The sequence below is a fragment of the Ictidomys tridecemlineatus genome, chromosome 6, assembly GCF_052094955.1.
Source record: "Ictidomys tridecemlineatus isolate mIctTri1 chromosome 6, mIctTri1.hap1, whole genome shotgun sequence".
Taxonomy (NCBI): domain Eukaryota; kingdom Metazoa; phylum Chordata; class Mammalia; order Rodentia; family Sciuridae; genus Ictidomys; species Ictidomys tridecemlineatus.
In genome coordinates this window covers 163,158,394-163,176,218 of record NC_135482.1, presented here as the reverse complement: position 1 = coordinate 163,176,218, position 17,825 = coordinate 163,158,394, and the positions used below count along the sequence as shown (strand labels likewise).

The 17,825-nt window shown below is 34.2% G+C and overlaps 1 protein-coding gene across 4 annotated transcripts in view; it reads left to right on the top strand.

The window, feature by feature from the left end:
- The window catches only part of Kpna3 (karyopherin subunit alpha 3), a 73,921-nt gene that overhangs the window by 14,504 nt on the left and 41,592 nt on the right, over positions 1-17,825 (top strand). Inside the window, exon 1 of one of the 4 annotated variants that reach the window (XM_005330209.5) lies at positions 14,425-14,443. The exons of the other annotated variants lie outside the window; for them this stretch is intronic. The gene's annotated coding sequence lies outside the window, so the exon portion shown is untranslated. Of the gene's footprint in view, positions 1-14,424; positions 14,444-17,825 lie in introns of those variants that run through there. 4 annotated transcript variants of the gene reach the window in all.

Below are 17,825 nucleotides of genomic sequence, written 5' to 3'. Positions count from 1 at the left end.
GATCTACAGGAAAGATTCAGGACCTTCGTATCTTTATTCAGTTCCTCTGCCTAGTAAACTTTAATAGTTATTTTGGCTTAATAACAGTACAGTAAATAAGTCACTTTTACATGAACTGCTCATCATTTGTTCTAATTGTCATTGTAACATTAAGTATAGCAGTAAAATAGTTGTCCCATGTGGGCTGGGCTGTGGCTCAGTGGCAAAGCGCTTGCCTAGCATGTGAGGCACTGGGTTCGATCCTTAGCACCACATAAAAATAAATAAAATAAAGGCAACTCTGTCCATCTACAACTACCAAAAAAAAAAAAAGTTGTCCCATAAACATTAGTATACATTTTTATACTCTTGAAGGTGTTATTGACTGCTTATAATTTTTATAATTACCAGGAGTATTTATCAGCTGCCATTGGTGATCAGCAGGACATATCCAAGTGTATATAATACAGAATGACTAGAAAAAAATAGAATGATATTGATAATTATATATCATAGAAAAATTAATCTTTGAGGCAAATGAATTTAGGAAGGGGTTTTAAGTAATTTGAATATATCTCAGTAAAATAAGGAACATTTAAAAAAATTTTTAGTTGTAGATGGACACAATGCCTTTATTTTGTTTATTTTTATGAGGTGCTGAGGATTGAACCCAGTGCCTCACACATGCTAGGCAAGTGCTCTACCACTGAGCCACAACCCCTGTCCCAGAAACATTTTTAAATTGTAGAAATAATACACATAAGTGAGGTGCATTTTGACAAATGATTACTCCCTTTAAGCCCAGTCACAATTAAAAATGTAGACTGTTTCTAGCTGGATGCGGTGGCATACCCCTGTAATCCCAGTGGCTCTGGAGCCTGAGGCAGGAGGATAATAAGTTCAAAGCCAGCCTTAGCAATTTTAGCGAGTCCCTAAGCAATTCACCAAGAACCTGTCTCTAAATAAAAGATTAAAAAAGGGCTGGGGATGTGGCTTAGTGATTAAATGCCGCTGGGTTCAATCCCCAGTAACAACAACAACAACAACAACAAATGTAGACTATTTCTGTCTATCCAAAACTTCTTCCATGTCCTGTAAGAGTAACTTCTTTTCTTCCCCCAACCCCATGACAAATATTAATCTGCTTTTCTTATATTTATTTTTTAGTTATAGGTGGGCACAGTATTTTATTATTTTTTATGTGGTGCTGAGGAGTGAACCCAGTGCCTCACATGTGCTAGGCGAGTGCTCTACCACTGAGCCACTCTCTGCCCATGCTTTTTGTTATTATGTATTAGTTTTCCTTTTTCAGAATTCTGTAAAATGTGATCATAGTAATAATATTCTTAGGTTTTTTTTTTAACTTAATGTAGCATTGATGTTGTTTTGGATTTTTGTTTCATTGTATGAATAAATTACAATTTGTTTATTCATCTGTTGGTGAACAATGGGTTATTTCCAGTTCCAGATTGGAGCAGTGATGAGTAAAATTACTATGAATATTTATTTATAAGTCTTAATGTGTTTGTTTTGTTTTGTTTTTCTTTTGGATAAGTACCTAGGAGTAGAGTGGCTGGGTCATACATATGCTATGTATTTAACTCTTTAAGAAACTTTGAAACTTCTTTTCCAAAGTGATGGTACTATTCTATATTCTCACCAACAGTGTGTGAGCTCCCATTTTTTCACATCCTCACCAATGCTTTGTGTTAGGAGTCTTTTTAATTTGTCATTTGAGTATGTAGTGGTATCTTATTATGGTTTTAATTCACATTCTTCTGATGACTAATGATGTCTGACTTTTTTTTTATATCTTATTATAGGCCAGTCATATATCTTCTTGTGTTTATTTAAATATTTTGCCCATTTAATTTATTTATTTATTAAAGAGAGAGAATTTTTAAAATTTATTTTTCAGTTATCGGCGGACACAACATCTTTCTTTGTATGTGGTGCTGAGGATCGAACCCGGGTCGCACGCATGCCAGGGGAGCGCGCTACCACTTGAGCCACATCCCCAGCCCCTATTTTGCCCATTTTAAAAATTAGGTTTTTTTTAAAATTATAAACTATAAATTTCCTTAAAAAATATAACAGATATGTTCTTTCTCATGTACATGTATTGGGAATATTCCCCACCCCATGTTTAATTAGTTGTACATAGTGGTGGGATATGTTAACATACTTGTACATGCACAAAATATAACAATATAATTTGGCCCGTAACATTCATCAGTAATTCCTCCCTCCCTTCCCTCCTCCTTCCTTCTGGTACCCTTCCTTTACTCTACTCATCTACTTTTGATTTTCATGAGATTCCCCCAACCCTGATTTTCCTTTTTCTTCTAATTTCCACATGAGAGAAAACATATAACCCTTCATTTTCTGAGTTTGGCTTATTTCACTTAATGTTCTCAAATTCCAATTCATTTTTCTGCAAATGACATAATTTCATTCTTTAGGACTGATGGACACCTAGGCTGATTCCATAGTTAAGCTTTTGTGAATTGTGCTGCAGTAAGCATGGGTATGCATGTATCACTATAGTGATGACTAATTATTTAGGATAAATAGCCAGGAGTGATACAGTGGGTCTTATGGTGGTACCATGCCAAGTCTTTTGAGAACCTCTATACTGATTTCCATAATGGGTGTACTAATTTACAGTTCCACCAACATAAAAGTTTCTTTTTCTCCGCATCCTCTTCATCATCTATTTTATTCATCCCCAGTGCTCTGACACCTACCACCTCTTTTAAAATTTTATTTAGAGACAGTCTTGCGGAGTTGCTTAGAGCCTTGCTAAGTTGCTGAGGCTCATTTTGAACTCACTCTTTGCCTCAGCTTCCCAAGCCTCTGAGATTATAGATATGTGCCACTGCAGCTGGCTTATGAGTCTTTTTTAAAAAAATATTTTTATTAGTTCTTCATGGACCTTCATTTTATTTACTTATTTATATGTGGTGCTGAAAATCGAATCCAGTGCCTCCCACATGCTACACAAGCACTTTATCAATGAACCACAACCCCAGCCCTTATGTGTCTGTTTTTATGCCAGTACCATGCAGTTTTTATTATTATAACTATGTAGTATAATTTGAAGTCAGGTATTGTGATGCCTCCAGCATTGCTTTTTTGCCTTAGAATTGCTTTGCTATTCTGGGTCTTTTATTCTTCCACATGAACTTTAGGATTTTTTTCTTTTTCTGTGAAGAATGTCATTGGTATTTCAGCGGGGATTACATTAAATCTGTATGCTTTTGGTCCTATGGCCATTTTTAACTATTAATTCCACCTATCCATGAACATGGAAGGTCTTTTCATCATCTTGTGCCTTTTTTTTTTTTGTTTTGTTTCCTTCAATATTCCACAGTTTTTATTGTAGAGTTCTATTACCTCCTTGGTTAGACTTATTCCTAGTTTTTTTTTTTTAAATATTTATTGTTTAGTTGTAATTGGACACAATACCTTTATTTTATTTATTTATTTATTTTTATATGGTGCTGAGGATTGAACCCAGGCCTCATACATGCTAGGTGAGAGTTCTGCTGCTGAACCACAACCCCAGCCCCTAGGTGTTTAATTTTAATTTTTTTTTTAGGCTATCGTGAATGGAATTGTTTTTTTACTTCTTTCTCAGGAGGTTCATTATTGGTAGGTAGGAAAGCTATTGATTTTTGTATGTTAATTTTGTAACCCGCTACTTTGTTGCTTTTGTTTATTAGTTTTAGTAGTCTTTTGGTGGAGCTTTTTGGATCTTCTACATATAGGATCATATCATCTGCAAACACTGATTATTTGACTTCCTATCCTATTTTTATCCCTTTTATTACCTTCTCTTGCCTAATAGGTCTGGTTAGAATTTCTAGTACTATATTAAATAGGAGTTGTGAGAGTGGACATCCTTGTCTTATTCCAGATTTTAAAGGAGATGCTTTTAGTTTTTCCTTAATCATTATGATGTCAGCTTTGAGTTTGTCATATATAGCCTTTATTATGTTGAGGAAAGTTCTTTCTATTCTTAGTTTCTTCATTTTTTTTTTTTAATCATGAATGGGTGCTGAATTTTGTCAAAGGCTTTCTCTGTACTTATTGAGATGACTAAGTGATTTTTGTCCTTAATTCTACTCGTTCGATGAATTATATTTATTCATTTGCATATGTTAAACCATCCTAGAATAAAACTAACTTGGTCATGATGCATAATCTTCTTAATATGTTGTTGAGTATGATTGCTATTATTTTGTTAAGGATTTTTGCATATGAGTTCATCATGGATGTTGGTGTGGAGTTTTCTTTCCTTGATATGTCCTTATCTGGTTTTGGTACAAGTGTGATGCTAGTTTCATAGAATGAATTTGGAAGTGTTTTATCCCTATTTCATGGAATAATTTGAGACATTAATTTTTCTTTTTTTTAAAAAATATTTATTTATTTTAGTTTTAGGTGAACACAGTATCTTCATTTTATTTTTATGTGATGCTGAGGATCGAACCCAGTGCCTCACGCATGCTAGGCGAGTGCTCTACCACTGAACCACAACCACAGCCACAGCCCGAGACATTAATTTTTCTTTAAAGATCTGGTGTAACTGAACTGAGATCTAGCTGTTCCTGGACTTTTCTTTTTCTTTTCTTTCTTTCTTTTTTTTTTTTTTTGAGAGAGAGAGAAAAAAAATTTTTTAATATCTATTTTTTATTTTTCGGTGGACACAACATCTTTATTTTTTTATGTGGTGCTGAGGATTGAACCCAGTGCCCCGCGCACGCCAGGCGAGCCCACTACTGTTTGAGCCACATCCCCAGCCCTGGACTTTTCTTTGATGGAAGACTTTTTATTTCTGCTTTTATCTCATTGCTTTTTATTGATCTATTTAGGTTTTCTGTGTCCTCTTGATTCAATTGTGACAGGTTGTATGTTTTTTGACAAGTATCCATTTCTTCTAGGTTCTCCAGTTTATTGGAGTATAGGTTTTCAAAATAGTCGCTAATGTTCTAGATTTCTGTGATGTCTTTGGTGACTTCTCCTTTTTCATCTCTAATTTTATTAATTTAGGTCTTCCCTCTTTTTCTTTTGGTTAGTTTGGCTAAGTGTTTATCAATCTCATGTATCTTTTTGAAGGACCAACTCTTGTTTCATTGATGCTTTGTATCTTTTTTAAATTTCAATTTCATTGATTTCAACTCTGATCTTAATTATTTCCTTCCTTCTACTAATTTTGTATTTGATTTCTTCTTTTTCAAGGGCTTTGAGATGTACCATTAGGTTGTTTATTGGGTATCTTTCTGATTTTCTGATGTAGACACTCATAGCTAGTCTCCCAGAGGTTCTATTACATGTATCATTATTCTTCTTTGAGTCTTAAGGATTTTTAAATCTCTCTCCTGATCTATTTTTTAACCACCTATTCATCATTCAAAAGTGTATTATTCAATCTCTGTGTGTTTGTAGTTTCTGTAGGGGTTTTTGGTGTTGATTTCATTCCATTATGATCTGGTAAGATGTATGTATATATAGTGTGTGTGTGTGTTTGCTAAGAGTTGCTTTATCACCTAAAATATGGTCTATTTTGGAGAAGGTTTTACAAGCTCCTGGAAAAAAAGTGTATTTGGCTGTTTGTGGATGAAGTAATTATATAGATGTCTGTTAACTCCCACTTAATTTATAATATTTTTCAGGTAAAGATAATCTTTACTGAGTATATGTCTGGGTGATCTATCTGTTGCTGAGAGAGGTGTGATATCACCCAGTATTATTGTATTGGGGTCTGAGCCTTTAATTTGAGTATTTTTATGTAATTGGGTATACCAGCATTTGGGGTACAAATATTTACTATTGTTTTATCTTCTTTTTAAATTTTTCCCTTTAACAGTATAAGTGACCTTCTTTGTCTCTTCTGAGTAATTTTAGCTTGAAGTCTGCTTTTTTGGATATCAGAGTAGGTACCTCTGCTTGTTTTCAGGCTTCATTTGCATGGCATATTAATTTCTGTCCTTTAACTTTCAGCTTGTCAGTGTCTTTACATGGAAAGTGAGTCTCCTATAAACAATGTGTAGTTGGGTTTTGGTTTTTAAATCATTTCTGCCAACCCCTGTCTTTTAATTGGAGATTTGAGGCCATTTACATTCTGGGTTGTTTTGGAGCAATGTTTATTATTTTCTGCCATTTTGATTTATTTCTAATGGTTAATTTGGTTTCTGTTTCTCACTTGCTTATATATGCCTCAAATGAAATTTGTTAATTTGTCAGTCTGGGTTTTTTTTATTTCTTCTATGTGGAGTATTTCTTTAAGTATTTTCTGTAGCTCTGACTTACTGGTCATGAATTCTTTTAGCTTATCTAGAAGGTCTTAATTTCTTCTTCAGTTCTGAAGGATAGATTTGCTGGACATAGCAATTTTATATGACAATTATTTTCTTTTTTAAAATATATATATTTTTAGTTGCCGATGGACTCAATACCTTTATTTATTTTATGTGGTTCTGAGAATTGAACCCAGTGCCTCACACATGCTCAGCAAACACTCTACCACTGAGCTACAACCACAGCCATCACCACCACCACCACCACCACCACATATTTTCTCTTCAGGACTTGTGACACATCATTCCAAGTCCTTCTGGCTTTTAGAGTTTGTGCCAAGAAATTAGAAATAATTTGGATTGACTTGCCTCTAAATGTGACCTGATTTTTTTTTTTTTGAGGCTTTTAAAAATTTATCCTTGCTCTGTATATTAGGCGTTTTAATTATAATGTGTTGTGGAGAGTTTTTAAATTTTGTTTGGGATTCTGGGTGACTCTTGTATCTGGATGTCCATCTCATTCTCAATGTTTGGACATGTCCCTATTATTTCCCAGAAGAGATTAATCATTCCATTAATCTGTACCTCTTCAATTCTAGTGATTCTTAAATTTGATCTCTTTCTGTGGTAAAAATTCTTATATATTCTGGTCATTTTTACTTATTTTCTTTTCTTTAATACTGTAATGAATGTTCAAGACTGGCTACTTTGTCTTCTAGCCCTTAGATTCTGTCTTTAGCATGGTTCTATTAAAAAGAGATTTGAGACTGAATACTTGATTTATTATGTCTCTCATTTCCATGATTTCTCTTTGGTTCTTTTTCAATATCTCTGTCTTCGAATTGAATTACTTACTCATATCAGTACCATTTTTCTTAATTCATCCTGTTTTTTTTTTTGTGGAATTCATTGATCATTTTTATAATCATTCTTTTGAATATTTTATTTGATATTTCATCTGTGTCAGTATCTTTGGAGTCATTTGCTGGTGAATTAAGAACTTCAGAAGATGCTGTGTTGCCTTGTTTCTTCTTGGTTCTTGTATTTCTGTGTTGGGTTTTATGCATCTGTTTGAATTTAGTTCTCTTCTACTCTTATGTGTGGACCTTTTTAGGGCATGGCCTTCTCTTGCCAAAGTGTCCTAGAGTGTTCTAGATTGAGCCCCTCTTATAGGGTGTCATCCATAGACTGTTAATTCTGTTTTTGCTGTAGAAATGGAACTCTGTGAGTGGGACGTGAGGGCCCACTCTTAGTCTTTCCTACTTGGGGCCTGCCTGGTCATTAGTTTTGTTTTTTGTCTTTTCTACTCTTTGTATTAAAGTATTGCTGAAGTTTGACTATGGTTAATTTTATGTGGAACAAGGTGTGCTTTTGGCTTGAATTAGTTCATAGCAGTCTCTACTCTATGAACTTGTAGTGTCCCTGTACATTCCTAGCACCTCACAGAAATGGGGAAATGTACAATGGCATCCACTGAAGCAAACAGTATACAGCATTAAAAGAAATACCTGGTGCCTACTATGACATTTACAATACTAATTGCCACAAAACCCAGAAATCATAGTGTCAGCAGTTGCCAACAGCAAAAATAAAACAACCATGGACTAGATGTGTCATTAAAGCAAGCAGCAGGTATCAACTGTGTCATCAACAGCACTAATGACTGCAGTGATGTGAATGGTGGGGGCAGGAGTTACATAAACTAAATAGTTTTAAAAGATGGCAAAAATACAGTTCATTAAGAGGAAAAAAAATGTGGGGCTGGGGTTATGGCTCTGTGGTAGAGTGCATGCCTCAAGATGTGCAAGGCCCTGGGTTTGATCCTCAGCACCACATAAAAATAAATAAATGAAATAAATTATTGTGTCCAACTACACCTAAAAAATAAATATTAAAAAAAATATGATAGGTATAAGAAAGTTTAGGATGCCCAAAATGGGAAAAGAGAATCCAGAAGAGATGTAGCAAATGCTAGTTATAAAGAAAGAAGAAAAATAGGAAAAACAAAGTAAAGGGAGAGATAAAATGAGAGAATTTGGCTATTGGTGGGGAAAGAAAGAGAAATGAGGAATAAAAAAGCCAACAGTGGCTTGGGAGGATGAGACAGGAGAATCGCAAGTTCAAAGGCAGCCTCAGCAATGGCAAGGCGCTGAGCAACTCAGTGAGACTCTGTCTCTAAATAAAATACAAAATAGGGCTAGGGATGTGGGGATGTGGCTCAGTGATTGAGTGCCCCTGAGTTCAATCCCCAGTACCAAAAAAAACCAAAAAAAAAAAACAAACAACAACAAAAAAAAACAAGCCAAAAGAAACCAAAAACCCTAACCCTCAAAAGACAAAGCAAAGAAAAATAACTATTGTAAAAGAATATTAAAAATGAGGAAAAAAGAAACAAATATGTGTGTGTGTGTGTGTGTGTGTGTGTGTGTGTGTGTGTGTATATATATATATATTTATGAACCAATTAGCACAGCAAGAACACAAAAGAAAAAAGGGAATAGGGAGGTGGTTAAAGCTGTCAATGAGAATGACAGTTGGTTTGATTATGTAACTGAAGTCTATGAAACATGCTACCTAACAATAGCAGAATATATATCTTTTCAAATCAATATGGAACACTCTCTGAGGATAGGTCAAATACTTTGTTATGCCATAAAATAAGTCTTCATTAAGTTAAAAAATATTAAAATCACAGAGTATGGGCTGGGGATCTAGCTCAGTTGGTAGAGTGCCTGCCTTGCATGCACAAGGCCCTGGGTTTAATCCCTAGCCCGACCAATAAACAAAACAAAACAAAAAAAATCACACTGTATATATGTTCTGACAGCAATGGAGTAAAATTAGAAATAACAACAGAAATTTGGTAAATATATAAATAATGTGGAAATTAAACAGCACTCTACTATATAAGAAATTGTAAGGGAAATTAGAAAACATTTTGAGTATAATGTAAATTAAAAAGTAACATGGTATTACATGCCTGTAATCCTGGTGACTGGGAAGCTGAAACAGAAAGATCTCAGGTTTGAGTCTAGCCTGAGCAATGTAGTGAGACCCTGTTTCAAAATAAAAAATAAAAAGGACTAAAAATAATAAGAAAAATATGTTTGGCTTTTAAGAGAAAGACAAAATAAAAAGGACTGAGGAGGTAGCTCGTTGATAAAGCATTACTGGGTTCAATTCCCAGTACCCCTCCCTCCACTTATTGAAGCAGCTAAAGCAGTGTTCAGGAAAATTTATAGCTCTAAGTACCTACATTAAAAAGAAGAGAGTCTGCGAATCAATAACTGTCTACCTTAAGAAATTAGGAAAGAGAAGCATAAACTAAAAGCAAGCTAAAGGACGGAAATGGATTAAAGAGGAAAGAAATAGAGAATAGAAAGCAGTAGAGAAATCGTTTGAAAACAAAAATCATTTGAAAACAAAAGTTGGTTCTTTGTAAATGTCAATTAAATTAATAGGCTGTTCACTGGACTAATTAAAGAGACATGATTTAATGACTAAAACCAAGAATGAAAGGAGAAGTTACTACTGACTTTACAGAAATAAAGTGGATTTTAAGGGAATATGGATAGTTGTATCTCAGCAAACTGGATAACCTATATCAAATGGGAAACTTCCTAGAAATACAGAAATTACCAAAGCTGACTTTAGAAGAAATAAAAAATTTGAATAGACCTGTAACAGTAAAGAAACTGAATTCATAGCCAAAAGTTTGCGCACACATTCTCTTTTGTGCTTGCGCGCTCTCTCTCTCTCTCTCTCTCTCTCTCTCTCTCTCTCTCTCTCTCTCTCTCTCTCTCTCTCTCACACACACACACACACACACACACACACACACACACACGAAAGTAAGTCCCAGGACATATGATTTCACTGGTGAATTTTCCCAAATGTTTAGGGGAAGAATTAACACCGATATTCATAAACTATTTCAAAAAATTGAAAAGATCAATAATACTCCATTACCAAAATCAGGCAAATGTATTACAAGGTAAGGAAACTAAAAAATATAGACACAAACAACACAAATATTCTGAACTGATAGCATACTGAATGCAGCAATATGTAAAAGGGATTACATATCATAACCAGGTGGGATTTATCCCTAGGATGCAAAGCTGGTTCAATATATGAAAATCAACATCATATACCATATTAATAAAGGACAAAAATAAAATGAACACCTCAATAGTTGGAGAAGAAAAGAGACATTTGACAAAATTTAATACCCTTTCATTATCAAAGCATGCAAACTAGGAATGGGAAGGAACCCTCTTTGAACATCATTGACGAAAATAAAGAGCATCTTTGAAAAGTCCACAGGTAGTTTCATATTACTGAAAAATGAGAAACTTTCCAAGATTATAAACCAGACAAAGAATTGTTGCTGTTATTCAACATTGCACTGGATTTTCTAGCCAGGACAATAATAAGGTAAGAAAAAGACAAGATAACCAGTTTGCAAAATGAGAAGTTAAACTAAGTCTGCAATTAGATCCTATGGTTTTTTCCTATGTAGAAATCTTAAGGAACTGACTATTATAGCTAAATAATAATAATAAATGTGCTTAACAAAATTGCAGGATTAGGATCTGTATATTTTTAAAAGTTATATTTCAATACATTAACTACATAAAATGTGAAAATTAAGAAAATTCTGTTATAGTAACATTACAAAGAGTGAAATACTCAGGAATGAATTTAACTAAAGAGGTATAATACTTTGTGTTGAAAACTGCAGTTTGATTCAAAGAAATTGTGTAAATAAGTAGACATTTTATGTTTATTGGTTGGAAGGATTAATAATTGGTTAACTTCACTCTTCCTAAATGACATACAGATTTAATACCATTCCTATAAAATCCAAGCTAGCTTTCCATTTTTCCCTCTTTTGCAGATATAGACAAGTTAAATCCTAAAGTTCACATGAAATTTCAAAGAACCTCTAATAACCAAAACAATCTTGAAAATGAACAAAGTCAAAGGACTTTTTCTTAGCAATTTCAGAACTTAGTACAAAACTACTGTGGTACTGGCATAAGGATAGACATATAGAACAGTGGAATAAAATTGAAAGTCCAGAAATAAACTCACATTGGCAGTTGAGTTTTTTGTAGGTCAGTTGATTTTTCAACAGTGGTGAAAAAACAGTGCAATGGAGAGAGAACAGTTTGTTTGATAAATGAGACAACAAGATGTTGATATTTTCTAAAAATATACCCCTACCTCACACCATATCCAAAAATTAACTCCAATTGAACAGAGATCTAATGTAAGAATTAAAACTATAAAACTGTGAGAAGAAAACAGACGTAGACCTTTGTAACCTCAGCAATAGTTACTTAGTATATTAAAAGCCCATGTGATGGGGCTGGGGTTGTGGCTCAGTGTTGGAGCACCTCCCTAGCATGTTTGAGGTACTGGGTTTGATTCTCAGCACTGCATATAAATAAGTGAATAAAATAAAGGTTCATCAACATCTGAAAAAAAAGCCATGTGACAGAATTAAAATTTTGTTCCTCAAGACATCATCAAGAATATAGAAAAGCAACCTACAGGGCTGGAGATGTGGCTCGAGTGGTAGCACGCTTGCCTAATATGTGTGAGGCACTGGGTTCGATTCTCAGCACCACATAAAAACAAAATATATTGTGTCCACCTTAAAAAAAAAAACTAAAAAATTTTCTATATATGTATATAAAGAAAACCTATAGCCAAGTGTGGTAGCGCATATCTGTAATCCCAGAGGCTTGGGAGGCTGAGGCAGGAGGATCTTGAGTTTAAAGCCAGCATCAGCAACTTAGTGAGGCCCTAAGCAACTGTCTTTAAATAAAGTATAAAAAAAGGGCTGGTTAAGTGCCCAACAAAGTGACCTATACTCTAGGGTGGCTTATAAGATAATAAATATAGATAATTAATAATAAGGTTGGAGAGAATATGTATTTATTAGAACCTTTATTCAATTTTGGTGAGATTGGATAGCCACTTTAGGATATAGTTCAGCACTTCTTCAAGATAATCATAAGAGTTGCCATATGCCTAGCAGCTTTACTCCTAGATCTATACCAAAGAGATGGGAAAATATGTACACAGATGTTCATAGTAGCATTATCATTATCATAATGTTCAAAGTAGAAAAAACCTATTGACTAAAAAATGGATAAAATAAAAATGGTATATCCACACAATGAATCTTATTCGTCAATAAAAAGTTATGGAGTACTGATACATTCTGCAACATGGATGAATCTCTAAAACATGTTAAGAAGCCAGACACAAAAGACCACCTATTATTTGATTCCATTTATATGAAATGTCCAGGCAGTCAAATTCATAGATACAAAAAGCAGATTAGTGGTTGCCAGGGATTTGGGGTAGTAGTATGGGGGTATGAATGCTAAAGGGTGTATAATTTCTTTTTTTCTTTTCTTTTTTATTGGGGGTCAAACCCAGGGCCTCATGCATTGCTAAGCATACATTCAACAACTGAGATATATCTTCAGCCCTTTTTGTGATAATGAAAATATTCAAAAATTAGATACTGCTTGTGGATAACTGAGTGTAATAAAAACCACTGCCTTTTAAAGAGTGAATTTTATGCTAGGTGAATTATATCTGATTAAAACTATTATTAAAAGAGAAAGGTAAACTATACCTACAAGTAGCACACATTATTTACTGAAGGCATTACCAGTTGATATAGTGAGAACAGCATATGGAGTTCTGGCTGCTAGTAATGGTGCAGTTCCTTAGAGTTACCTGCTCTCAGATAACATAGATAAGATCTAGGCAACATAATAAAATAACTGTCTGGAGAAGTTGGTGGGTTTTTATCTGAGGTCACTCTAATCCTTCTGCTTGGGGCAGAATACCATAGCTTTCTTGGCTCGAAGTATGTATATGGTGTTCGAGTTCACAGAATAGCCAGAAACTTAAGAAGGGGAATCCTGGAAGAGAGTGAAAAAGGGAGCAAGTCAAACATTTTGGTTTAAGAGCTGCCAAATCTCTGTCAGTCAGCAATACTGCAGTGGTGGTGATTGTGTATATGTGTGTGTGCAGTGTGCATGCTGGAACTTAAAATTTGCCTTTAGTAGTAGAATATTAATTCTGAATATATTGTTTTAAGTTGCACATTATAATCTTTAATGAGACAATAACAAAATTAAAAGGCAAAGCTGCAAAACAGGAATGAAGTTGAATATTTTAAAAATTGACTAACCTAAAAAAAAAAAGGCAGCATAATTTGGTGGATTTTATTTGTCAGTACTTCTTCGTGTCTTCCCATCCTCCTTTCCTTTAGATTAAAAACAAATGAGATGATAGAAAACAAAAAAAATAGTATAGCAAAATGTCTTGATTTCAGCTGTATCAATAATTACATTTTAGATAGCTGAAAGGCAGCAATTGTTAGGCTGGATTAAGAGGCAAGACCAAACAACTTATCTCCATAACAGCAGCATTCTAAATACAGCGATGCAAACAATTTGAACATAAATAAAAAAGATAACAGTGGTATGTACATTTTGGAACTTGATATAGATTTTTTTTTTTTTGGTAGAGGGGATTGATCACAGGGGGCTTAACCACTGAGCCACATACCCAGCCCTTTTTGTATATTTTATTAGAAATAGAGTCTCTAAGAGTTGCTAAGTCCCTTGCTAAGTTGCTGAGATTGGCTTTGAACTTGTTATTCTCCTGCATCAGCCTCACAAGCTGACGGGGTTACAAGTTTGCATCGCTGCACCCGGCCCTTGATATAAATTATATGTGAGCTAAATATATTTGCTGTTGGTACTTACATGGTAATTTAGTGAATTAATAATGGACAAATTTTGAATGTGTGGTTTGTATAGATACACCTAACTTCATACAGTAATAAGAAGTTACGTTTTTGGACTTGTTATGAAAGGTATTTTCACTATACTGTTTCACAGAGATATATTGTGGTATTCTCATTTGGTTCAGAGTGGTTAAGGAATATACTCAGGATCACTTAGCTAGTTAGTAGTAGAGCCACTCATATCTCTTTGCATTGTGTCACTTTTTTTTTTTTTTTTAGAGAGAGAGAGAGAGAATTTTTTAATATTTATTTTTTAGTTTTCAGCAGACACAACATCTTTGTTTGTATGTGGCGCTGAAGATCGAGCCCGGGCCACCAGGTGAGCGTGCTACCGTTTGAGCCACATCCCCAACCCCTGCATTGTGTCACTTTTAAAAAAACATTTTTTTTTAGTTGTAGTTGGACTCAATCTCTTTATTTATTTATTTTTATGGTTCTGAGGATCAAACCCAGGGCCTCGCACGTGCTAGATGAGCACTCAACCGCTGAGTCACAACCATAGCCCTGCATTTTGTCACTTTTGTGGCTTTAATACCTAAGAAAGTATATAAGAATATAATTTTTCGCAAATATAATTTGAATCACATCTTATGCTTAATACTTTATTGAAGTACAATTAACATATAATAAACTGTGCATGTAAAGTGTGTAATACATGCTTTGACATGTGTATACTCATGAAACCATCACCTCAGTTAAGATAATGAAAATATTCCTAATTTGTAAGTTATGCTCTCTTTTAATTTGACATTATTTGTGCATTAAATTATTTCATGATATTGTTCTAAGATTTTAAACTCTTGAGACACAAAGTCCTATATATTAGTCATATTTGTACAGTCCTCCTGTACCAGTCAGGACTTTTAAAATTGATCCATTTTTTAAAATGGATACATTATAATTATTAATTAATTGTAATTCATTATGTCATGTTCATACATGTATATAACATAAATTGATTAATCTCATTCCCTAGTATCTTCCCTTTTCCTCACCTCCTGGCCTGATCCACTTATTCTACTCTAACCTCCTATTATTTATTACTATTATTTTTTCAATGAGTGTATTATAATTTTATATATATATATATATAATGCACATAGGTAAAAGCAGAATTTATTGTGGTATATCAATACATGGACAAAGCATAATTTGATGGATTTTATTTGTCAGTACTTCTTCGTGTCTTCCCATCCTCCCTTCCTTTAGATTACCTTTATCTTTTTTTGGATTACCTTCTTTTTTCATGTAACTCTCCTTGCCCCCTTTCTACTTCACACCCCTCCCTCCCCCCCCCCTCTCTCTCACACACACACACACACACACACACACTTTAGTATGAGAGAAAATATTCAACCCTCAGCTTTCTTGAGTCTGGCTTATTTCACTTAGCATGATATTCTCCAGTTCCGACTATTTACTAGCAGATGTCACAAAGTCATTCTTTATGGCTGAGTAAAACACTATTGTCTGTATATATACCACATTTTCTTTATCCATTTGTTGACAGGCACTTAAGCTGGTTCCATAACTTGGCTATTATGAATTGCACTGCTATAAACGTTGGTATGTCTGTATCACTATAGTAAGCAGAGTTTGGTTCTTTTGGATAAATACCAAGTAGTAGAATAGTGTGTTCTTGAGGAATCTCCATACTGCTTTACAAAGCGATTGTACTGATTTGCAGTTTCACCCACAATGCATGTTTACCTTTTCCCCCACATCTTCAACAGTATTTATTTATTTATGTATTGGTACTGAGGATCACACCCAGGCCCTTGAACATGCTAGGCAAGCACTGTATCACTGAACTATACCCTTAGTCCCTAGCATTTACTGTTATTGAGAACTTAAAAGAAATATAAAAATCTCTGCTTCCTTAATTTAAAAAAAAATTCTAGTTGATATCTAGGAATATCAACTAGATGTAATTTTCTGCAGTAGAATTTTTTTTACCTCAGTGGAATTAGGATTTTTTAAGGAGTTGATACAAGTTTCAGTTTTTGTTTCAGTTTTGAGATAAGATTTACTATTAAACTTATCTACTTGGTTTTATATTTTTTAAAATTGTAACAAATCAGTGGGACTTGGTAGAAAAGATGGTTTGAATTTCCTATTCATTCTCAATTTCCTGTACTAAAGATTTTGTAGATCAAAAACACTACTTGTCTTTCAGAGATGAACCATTCAAATGGAAAATTTAATATAGTTTATAACTAAATGTAATATAATTTGATATATTACATATTCTGAAGCATGTGTTGCTTAACTACAGGGATGTATTCTGAGAAGCGTGTTAAAAAGATTTCATCATTTTGTGAACATCATAGAGTGCCCTTTCACAAACCTAGACGGTATAAGTTAGTCACTTGATGTAGACATATGAGGCTGCTGCTAGCATACACAGCATACTTTTTTTTAATATTTATTTTTTTAGTTATAGTTGGACATAATACCTTTTTAAAAAATATTTATTTTTTAGTTTTTTTAGGTGGACACAATATCTTTATTTTATTTTTATGTGGTGCTGAGAATCGAATCTAGTGCCTCACGCATGCTAGGCAAGCACGCTATCACTTGAGCCACACCCCCAGCCCAATACCTTTGTTTTATTTATTTATTTTTATGTGTTGCTGGGAATGAACCCGGGGTCTTAAATGCGCTAGGCGAGTGCTCTACCACTGAGTCACAACCCCAGCTCCTCACAGCATACTCTTTTACAGTATTTTTTAATTGATTTTTAGTGTTGAGCTTTGAACCTAGGGCCTTCTACCATGGAGCAACGTCCCCAGCCCCTTCTCCCACCCCTTTTTTGACTTTAATTTTGAAATCAGTTCTTGCTAAGTTGCTGACTCTGGCCTTGAACTTGGGATCCATTCTTTCTCAGCCTCCTGAATGGCCGAGATTACAGGTGTGTGCCAGCTTGCCTAATGAAACTATTTTTTAAAAAAGCAGATGGTGTACACACTGAGAAAAGATGTTTTTTAAAAGTGTAGAATAATATATAAACCAATAACAATTATTATTATCATTTTCAAATATTATGTACTGCACTTAATTGTATATGCTATATACATGTTATGTGAATAATAGTGCAGTACTGTACTAAGACATTGTAGGTCTAGGTGGCTCCGAGGCACTATGCAATAGGGAGTTTTTAGCTCTGTTATGTGCGTATGGAACTGGCATTGGATGTGTGATCTGTTGTTGATGTTATGTAGTGCATGTCTATACATTCAGAATATTATGTGACTATTTAAGAATGTTGCTATATTCAGAATATTACTTATTCCAGTACTGAAATTCTAAATTATTTGCTTTTATCTCTTAATTATTATTAGAGAGGCTGGTAAATGTTTCAAGTTGTGGATAGTCTCACTAGCACAGGAAGAGAACAGGTAAATCTACAATCTTGTACCTCAGTTATAAAACAGATAAATCTATTACAGGTAGCGTGCAGACACTGAAAACATCAGGTTTTTTTTCTCGTTTTTTTTTTAAATACTTATTTTTCAGTTTTTGGTGGTCACAACATTTTTATTTTATGTGGTGCTGAGGATCGAACCCAGAGCCCCGCGTGCCAGGTGAGCGCATTACTGCTTGAGCCACATCCCCAGCCCCTGAAAATATCAGTTTTAAGTCTTAAGAAATTCACTGGTAGAAATACCAGAGAAAGGGCTGGGGATGTGGCTCAAGTGGTG